This window comes from Ascaphus truei, unplaced genomic scaffold (genome assembly GCF_040206685.1).
Source record: "Ascaphus truei isolate aAscTru1 unplaced genomic scaffold, aAscTru1.hap1 HAP1_SCAFFOLD_1961, whole genome shotgun sequence".
Classification (NCBI taxonomy): domain Eukaryota; kingdom Metazoa; phylum Chordata; class Amphibia; order Anura; family Ascaphidae; genus Ascaphus; species Ascaphus truei.
In genome coordinates this window covers 23,643-33,865 of record NW_027454867.1, presented here as the reverse complement: position 1 = coordinate 33,865, position 10,223 = coordinate 23,643, and positions in this window count along the sequence as shown.

The window sequence follows — 10,223 nt, the reverse complement described above, 5'->3', positions numbered from 1 at the left end:
ACATCATCCACAGACCTGCCAATCACCCTCTGCTACATCTTTGGAACGGAAGCCGTAGACAAACCACGTCGTTATCATTGGCGCCCAGCGCTGGCGATTAAGAGGAAGTTGGACACTCACGGTCGGTGCTGGGACCGTCCAGAGACGCGCGAAGTAGGGAGGTCCAACAGTTAAAGCACCGAACTCCAGACAGCTTCATTAACGCCTTGTAGACAGAGTTGCAATACACAGCATTAAATGTACATCGCAAACTATTATTGATCTTTGTTTGCGGAGCGCTACAATGGGGGTGGGGGGGTACGGAGGGATGTCAAAACATAAACAGAATGACATATCCAGTGGGGATGGACAAGCGCAATGGGGGCCCTGCTGTTCCGGGGAGCTTACAATCTACAGGGAATAACGGGGGGACGTCAGTGTCTAGCCCAGGGGTGCTGAACTCCAGTGCTCACCTCCTCCCCAAACGGGTCCGGTTGTTACGGATATCCCTGCTTCAGCACAGGTGGCTCAAAGACTGAGCCACTGATTGAGCCACCTGTGCTGAAGCAGAGACTGGTTGGGCCTCCTGTGCTGAAGCTGGGACTGATGGAGCCACCTGTTCTCAAGCAGGGACTGATTGATCCCCCTGTGCTGAAACAGGGACTGATTGATCCCCCTGTGCTGAAACAGGGACTGATTGAGCCACCTGTGCTGAAGCAGGGAGTGATTGAGCCACCTGTGCTCAAGCAAGGACTGATTGAACCACCTGTGCTGAAGCAGGGACTAATTGAGCCACCTGTCCTCAAGCAAGGACTGATTGAGCCACCTGTGCTGAAGCAGGAACTGATTGAGCCACCTGTGCTGAAGCAGGGACTGATAGAGCCACCTGTGCTGAAGCAGGGATATCCTTAAACCCTGACCTGTTGGTGGGGGGGGGGCACTGAAGTTGAGCACCCCCTGGTCTAGCCTATAACACACCCCTCCGAGTCATAGCCGCAGGCTGCCCCGGGCGAGATGTGCTTTTTAATAACTTCCCTTCTTATACCGTGTGTCTTTCTTTAATCAACGTCGAATGAAACAACAAAAAGACAGAAAGCCCCCAAACGCTCCGTCCAGCAGGACAAAGGGTGCGGTGAAATACGCCTCTGCTTTTCCCCTCACCCAGAGGGTCATTGAGTCAACATTCTTTGGCCCAAGTATTGTTGAGCCTGTAACCCTGCCGAGGTCATATCCCCGTCTGCTCCGGGTTGTAACACCACCTTCTCCACCCGTCTGACGGAGGAAGACGCCTCAACAGATAGGTCATTCACAGGAGTGTCACGAGAGCGGCTATTGGGAACGACCCCCGCCTGGTAAAGACTTCTTCCTCCATCGGGGACGTGACCAGAGCGTTTGCTGATAGTCTTAGGCCCAACAGGAGATGAGATACCTTGGCGGGGGGTTACCAGGCAGACCATGCGTTGGCCAACGATATGAATTAAATGACCCTCTCTTATGAGCAGAAAAGCAAAGAAGCGTTCAACTTATGTCATTATGGCCTCTGTGTGTCACATTTTAAGTGTCTGCAGAGTTAATTTTGGAGTTGAAATTGGAGGTGAAGATTAGAGGAAGATCTTGTCTGCACAACAACAATTCTGCAGCTGTGAGGACTTGACTTTCTAAACACTGTGATTCTTTGTACTCTTCCTGTCCTCCAATACCTGGGAAGTCTCTCCTCCTGCGTCTCACTATGCCCTCCCTACTGCTTTTTCTGGTTACTGGTTCCTCACTCCTTTGTGAACGTCTCTGTTCTCTCCAACTTCCCCACTCCCCACTGCACCATAATTTATACACCCCTCTCCCAACAACTTCTATACCCCTCAATAAAAAAACACCCACACAAATCCTGTATTCACACCCTCTATCTACTCTTTCCTGCTGCTGGGGATCTCCCCTAGGCCTGAACCCAGACATACACACCCACAGTCAATACCTACCACCCATTGGGGCCAAGCGCTGCCATCTACTGCACTTATTCCCTCACCTGATGTCTCCGTAAGTCTCCCATCATACCACTTAGATTGTAAGCTCTTTGGGGCAGGGATTTCCTTTCATACTGTCTGATTTTGCTGCGCTTATTGTATTATTATAATTCCCTGCGCTGTATTCTTTGTGAAGTGCTGAGTACACTTTTGGCGCCATCTAAATAAAGACATACAATACAATCATTGGTCCTGCTGGACGTAGCGTCGGGGACTTCTTGTGTCTCATATACATGAGGTCGCTTTCCCAGTAGCACCCTATAAAGGGTGACCTCAGAGGAGGAATCCTGGGTGTCTCTAGGTGTACCCATCCTCTGGGATCTTTTGGTTGCACCCAACGTAGGAGCATGATGATATCTCCTCTTGGACCGAGACCTCCTCTTCTGCCTCTCCATCCGTGTGTTGAGGAACCTCCCAGGTTCGGTTCTAGGACCTCTTACCTTTCCATCTCTCTCCCCCTCTGTATTTCTTCCCATTTCTCTTCAATGACTCCGACACTGGGTGTTTGGTTCATTAACTCTTTCTCTTTACCCGACTTCTTCTCTCTCCCTCTCTCTCCGTACTCACCTGGATGCTTGTCTCATGTACTCTACCTGTCTCTTTCCCCCTCTCTCTCCATACTCTCTTTCTCCACCCTGCACGCGCCTTATACACGTAGGGGTTGCCAGGCGGCTGCTCCAAAAATACTGAACACAATGGTGAAAGGTGCGACACGCTCGAGACACATACACACACCTCTCCATGCTGTTTCCTCCTCTCCTTGGCCCCACCCCCAGGCTTCTGACACCGGGCTGCTGCTGGGTAATGCAGCCAATCAGGATGGTGGAAGCTGCCCAGCCCCCTAGCAACAGCCCTGCTATCTCCCTGCTCGGGGAAATCCCGCGGCCCCCCAAGCCGGTCAGATAACTATGTCCAGAGAGGTAATACCGGTATACACATACACGCCCAGAGAGGTAATACCGGTATACACATACACGCTCAGAGAGGTAATACCGGTATACACATACACGCCCAGAGAGGTAATACCGGTATACACATACACGCCCAGAGAGGTAATACCGGTATATACATACACGCCCAGAGAGGTAATACCGATATACACATACACGCCCAGAGAGGTAATACCGGTATACACATACACGCCCAGAGAGGTAATACCGGTATACACATACACGCCCAGAGAGGTAATACCGGTATACACATACACGCCCAGAGAGGTAATACCGGTATACACATACACACGCCCAGAGAGGTAATACCGGTATACACATACACCCCCAGAGAGGTAATACCGGTATACACATACACACGCCCAGAGAGGTAATACCGGTATACACATACACACGCCCAGAGAGGTAATACCGGTATACACATACACGCCCAGAGAGGTAATACCTGTATACACATACATGCCCAGAGAGGTAATACCGGTATTCACGTACATGCCCAGAGAGGTAATACCGGTATACACATACACGCCCAGAGAGGTAATACCGGTATACACATACACTCCCAGAGAGGTAATACCGGTATACACATGCACCCCCAGAGAGGTAATACCGGTATACACACACACGCCCAGAGAGGTAATACCGGTATACACACACACGCCCAGAGAGGTAATACCGGTATACACATACACCCCCAGAGAGGTAATACCGGTATACACATACACACCCAGAGAGGTAATACCGGTACACACATACACGCCCAGAGAGGTAATACCGGTATACACATACACCCCCAGAGAGGTAATACCGGTATACACATACACACCCAGAGAGGTAATACCGGTATACACATACACCCCCAGAGAGGTAATACCGGTATACACATACACGCCCAGAGAGGTAATACCGGTATACACATACAACCCCAGAGAGGTAATACCGGTATACACATACACGCCCAGAGAGGTAATACCAGTATACACATACACGCCCAGAGAGGTAATACCGGTATACACATACACGCCCCGAGAGGTAATACCGGTATACACAGACACACCTAGAGGGGTAATACCGGTATGCACATACACGCCCAGAGAGGTAATACCGGTATACACATACACACCTAGAGGGGTAATACCGGTATGCACATACACGCCCAGATAGGCAATACCGGTATACACGCCCAGAGAGGTAATACCGGTATACACATACACACACGCCCAGAGAGGTAATACCGGTATACACATACACGCCCAGAGAGGTAATACCGGTATACACATACACGCCCAGAGAGGTAATACCGGTATACACATAAACGCCCAGAGAGGTAATACCGGTATACACATACACGCCCAGAGAGGTAATACCGGCATACACATACACGCCCAGAGAGGTAATACCTGTATACACATACTGTACACGCCCAGAGAGGTAATACCGGTATACACATACACGCCCAGAGAGGTAATACCTGTATACACATACACGCCCAGAGAGGTAATACCGGTATACACATACACGCCCAGAGAGGTAATACCGGTATACACATACACGTCCAGAGAGGTAATACCGGTATACACATACACGCCCAGAGAGGTAATACCGGTATACACATACACGCCCAGAGAGGTAATACCGGTATACACATACACGCCCAGAGGTAATACCGGTATACACATACACACCCAGAGAGGTACTACCGGTATACACATACACGCCCAGAGAGGTAATACCGGTATACACACACACGCCCAGAGAGGTAATACCGCTATACACATACACGCCCAGAGAAGTAATACCGGTATACACATACACGCCCAGAGAGGTAATACCGGTATACACATACACACCTAGAGGGGTAATACCGGTATGCACATACACGCCCAGAGAGGTAATACCGGTATACACATACACACACGCCCAGAGAGGTAATACCGGTATACACATACACGCCCAGAGAGGTAATACCGGTATACACATACACGCCCAGAGAGGTAATACCGGTATACACATACACGCCCAGAGAGGTAATACCGGTATACACATACACGCCCAGAGAGGTAATACCGGTATACACATACACGCCCAGAGAGGTAATACCGGTATACACATACACGCCCAGAGAGGTAATACCGGTATACACATACATGCCCAGAGAGGCAATACCAGTATACACGCCCAGAGAGGTAATACCGGCATACACATACATGCCCAGAGAGGTAATACCGGTATACACATAAACGCCCAGAGAGGTAATACCGGTATACACATACACGCCCAGAGAGGTAATACCGCTATACACATACACGCCCAGAGAGGTAATACCGGTATACACAGACACACCCAGAGAGGTAATACCGGTATACACATACACGCCCAGAGAAGTAATACCGGTATACACATACACGCCCAGAGAGGTAATACCGGTATACACATACACGCCCAGAGAGGTAATACCGGTATACACATACACGCCCAGAGAGGTAATACCGGTATACACATACACGCCCAGAGAGGTAATACCGGTATACACATACACGCCCAGAGAGGTAATACCGGTATACACATACACGCCCAGAGAGGTAATACCGGTATACACATACATGCCCAGAGAGGTAATACCAGTATATATACACACACACACACACACACACACACACACACACACACACACACACACACACACACACACACACACACACACACACACACACACACACACACACACACACACACACACACACACACACACACACACACACACACACACACCCAGTATTACCTCTAATTTTTACTGGACAGTGTCCAAATACAGGACAGATCGGTTCAATACCGAACACCTGGCAACCCTACCATGGGAGCCGTGTGACTTCCAGCAGGCATGTTACCCCTGAAGGTCCCCCCGTGCTGAAGCAGGGATATCCCTAACACCTGGCTTGTTGCTGGCCCCTGAGGACTGGAGTTGGTAATGTTCCACGTTGAACCTTTTTTGTCTAATCAAAACTACTTGTGCCCCGTCTAATTATTATAATTGAATGCGTATAACCTCATACACAGGTCACCGTCACTTGTAGGGCGTCCTGCCCATCTGCCCCCCAGCTGATAGCCTTTCTGTGGTCTGGGCATATACAGCCAGTGGGACAAGCAACAAAGATCAGGATAGAAGCGCTGAATGCGGCAGCAGATAAGGACCAGGTCCCCTCCCAGCCCCCCCTCCCCGCCCATGCGCCTGTCTGCTGTAACACCACAGACCCTATTACGGGCAGGGTCAACTCCAGCCAGCAAGGGCCTCGCCAACAGTTCAGGTTTTAAGGATCTCCCTGCTTCAGCACAGGTCAGTCTCAACGACTGAGCCTCTGGTCGAGCCACCTGTACTGAAGCAGGGATAGCCTTTAAACTGGAACTGCTGGTGGCCCTTGAGGACTGGAGATTGGCCAGTAAAACGGCTGAGCCACCTGTGCTGAAGCAGGGATATCCTTTAAACCGGAACTGTTGGCAGCCCTTGAGGACTGGAGTTGGCCAGCAAAATGATTGAGCCACCTGTGCTGAAGCAGGGATATCCTTTAAACTGGAACTGCTGGTGGCCCTTGAGGACTGGAGTTGACCAGTAAAACAGCTGAGCCACCTGTGCTGAAGCAGGGATATCCTTAATACCTGATTTATTGATGGCCCTTGAGGACTGGAGTTGACCAGTAAAACGACTGAGCCACCTGTGCTGAAGCAGGGATATCCTTAAAACCGGAACGGTTGGTGGCCCTCGAGGACTGGAGTTGGCCAGTAAAACGACTGAGTCACCTGTGCTGAAGCAGGGATATCTTTAATACCTGATTTATTGATGGCCCTTGAGGACTGGAGTTGGCCACCTGTGCTGAAGCAGGGATATCCTTTAAACCGGAACGGTTGGTGGCCGAGGACTGGAGTTGGCCACCTGCAACTACTCAATCCGCGTTTCTTTTGCATTTCGCCCTGTATCTGTCTAAATTCCATTACCGTTACCCTCTACCACCTCTGCCGGGGGTCTATGCCATGAATCCACCACCTTTTCCATGACGGCAGACCATACCACACGACCCCCCCAGCGTGCCCCGTCTCCCACCCCGCTGCGACACCTCCGGTCCCATTTGATCTTTGGCTTTCTTTACAATGAAAGCCTTCTCGTCTACCCCCAAGCATGGTGACCTTCCCTCACGGTATTACCCCCCTGCCACCCCCGCTGGGAGTCTACTCCCCGCATTCACCACCCTTTTCGTGAAGCACTTCCTCACACTTTCCCTGAGCCTGCCGCCCTCCATCATCTTCAGAGAATGAACGCCTGGCCTAGCTCTTCTCTCTCTCTGATATATGCTTCCCTCCTGTAATGACACTATATATATTATGTATATTACACATATATTATGTATTTGCCCGATTATAGGGCAACCCAGTGATTTTAGTAGCTGGAGATAAAAAAAAATGTACACAGTACGCACGCACTCAGTTTGAGCTTGCCGCCCCAAGCAATATGGCTGCTTCACGCTCCCAGGGCGGAGCTTCCTCCAACATCCAACTGCTGATTGGCTCGCAAAGTGGGCGGGGCCCAATTGTAAGGAGAGTATGTACATTTCAACTTAACTTTATTGGGGTGGGGGGGGGGGGGAACAAAACCCTTGCCTTATAATTGGGGAAGACGTGTGCGTCATATCCCTCTCCCCCCCCATTATCACTAAGTCGGATATATGAAGGTCCTTCAGCCTTTCCAGATAGGTCCTCTTGTGTAGACCCATGCCCCATCTCCAATGTATTGCCGTCCTGGCAGGGTTCTGGTCTCCAGTACCGAGAGGTCTCGCCACTCGGCCGCACCTCTTCTTCCAACACTCCTCTTTCCTCAGAACATGCTTATCTCCTGATAGTCTATCTCTTAGACCCCCACCTCCCCTCCAGGCTGGACGTGTGGTTCTTCAGTCTCTCCTAATAAAAGTTTTAAGGCTCTAGACCAGGCCCCCCCCCCCCTCACGACCTTTCTGTGCGCAAGGGCACACTTGAGCATTCGAGTGGCGGGGACACCAACCCTGCATTCAATACTTATCTTTCAGGGGAGGACGCCAGTGCCATGCCCATCCCGTTCGCAGATGCCAAACTGATGGCGCGCAGCATGTCAGTGGCACTGCGGTCACAGGCACCAACGAAAAAAAGCTTGGCACGTGCCATGGAGGCACCGCGTTGGGGGACCCCTGATCTAGACCACGCACCATTTTATTAGCCCTGCTTTAGAACAGGGTCATTTCGTTTTTCGCAGGACCGGGTTACTCCAGACCGTAAGGGCAGAAGACGGCCGTTTAATTTAAAGTGTCGTCAATATACCTGTGTTAATCTATCGCATTTCTGACTCGAGAGTTGGTTGCGTCTCAGTGGCCTTCCGTCCATTCCAGATACCCATCCCCGCTTGGTGATGTGACTGGCGACAGGGGCCCGCAGTGCATCGACATTCACAGCCAACTCCTCCGACTTCTGCTTGGGCGGCGGCCCACAAGGCCCTGGTGTAAATGCAGCTTTTTACACACTATCACAGACAGTAGGCTAATGTGTCAGTGACCCCACAAGCACGGCTCTGCCATACCTGGAAACGGACTTCCGGCACCAGAAGGAATCTTACAGAACCGAAACCACTTGGTAAACACCGACCAGTTTCCTGCGAGAACTTCGAGCACACACTGACTCCCATAAACCCCCCCCGATTTCCACCCGAGTGTAGTCTGTAAATAAGCTCTTTAGGGGGTGGCAATTATATTTCGGATAGGCCGTCGGCGCTGTTTTTGGGCCGAAAAATCCCAAATAGACTTCAATGGGACAGTACGTCCCAAAACAACCACCTGGACAGATATAGGAGAAGGCCCTTGGACCTCACAAGTCGGGTGATCCAAGAACTCCTGACACCCGGTCATATCTCAGGTAGAACATTGACGTGAAGCGCAACGGCGCTTGATTAATCTGCCCCGGATAGTTGGGGGGGGGGGGGGGGGGGCGGTAAACCTTCTCGTTGACCATTGCTTTCAGATGAGAACCGGTCAACCGGGTGGCAAACCTATGCATGTTGCCATGGGGTATTGACTAGCCGTGGAGACGGTAATGACAGATTGAGTGGATGTCTTAATGAAAAGTGAAGGCATCCACGTTAGAGGGGTCCTTCAAGCTTACAATACTCATGCTACCCCCTACCCTAATAACCTTAACCAGTTAGCCTAAAACCCCTTACCTTTAAACAACCTACCCCAACTGCTAAAGCGCTTAAAGTTATCCCCCTACCCTAACCACTAAACCCCTAACGTTAACCCCATACTCACCGCTAAAACCCTGTTATCCTCCTACCCTAACCGCTAAAACACGTAAAGTTAACCCCCCCTAAAACTTGTAGTTAATCCCCAACTCATACCACTAAAACCCCTAAAGTTAACCTTTTACCATGACCCCCCAAAGCTCTAAAACCCCTAAAGTTATCCCCCTAACCACTAAAACCCCATAAGTTATCCCCCTATCCTAACCGCTAAAGTTATCCCCCTACCCTAACCGCTAAACCCCTAAACTTATCCCCCTAACCGCTAAAACCCCGTTATCCCCCTACTCTAACCACTAAACCCCTAAAGTTATCTCCCTACCCTAACCGCTAAATCCCTAAAGTTATCCCCCTACCCTAACCGCTAATCCCCTAAAGTTATCCCCCTACCCTAACCGCTAAACCCCTAAAGTTATCCCCCTAACCGCTAAACCCTGTTATCCCCCTAACCGCTAAAGTTATCCCCTACCCTAACCACTAAACCCCTAAAGTTATCTCCCTACCCTAACCGCTAAATCCCTAAAGTTATCCCCCTACCTTAACCGCTAAACCCCTAAAGTTATCCCCCTACCCTAACCGCTAAACCCCTAAAGTTATCCCCCTACCCTAACCGCTAAACCCCTAAAGTTATCCCCCTACCCTAACCGCTAAACCCCTAAAGTTATCCCTCTACCCTAACCGCTAAACCCCTAAAGTTATCCCCCTACCCTAACCGCTAAACCCCTAGTTATCCCCCTACCCTAACCGCTAAACCCCTAAAGTTATCCCCCTACCCTAACCCCCCTAAAGTAATCCCCCTACCCTAACCGCTAAATCCCCTAAAGTTATCCCCCTAACCGCTAAACCCCTAAAGTTATCCCCCTACCCTAACCGCTAAACCCCTAAAGTTATCCCCCTACCCTAACCGCTAAACCCCTAAAGTTACCCCCCTACCCTAACCGCTAAAGTTATCCCCCTACCCTA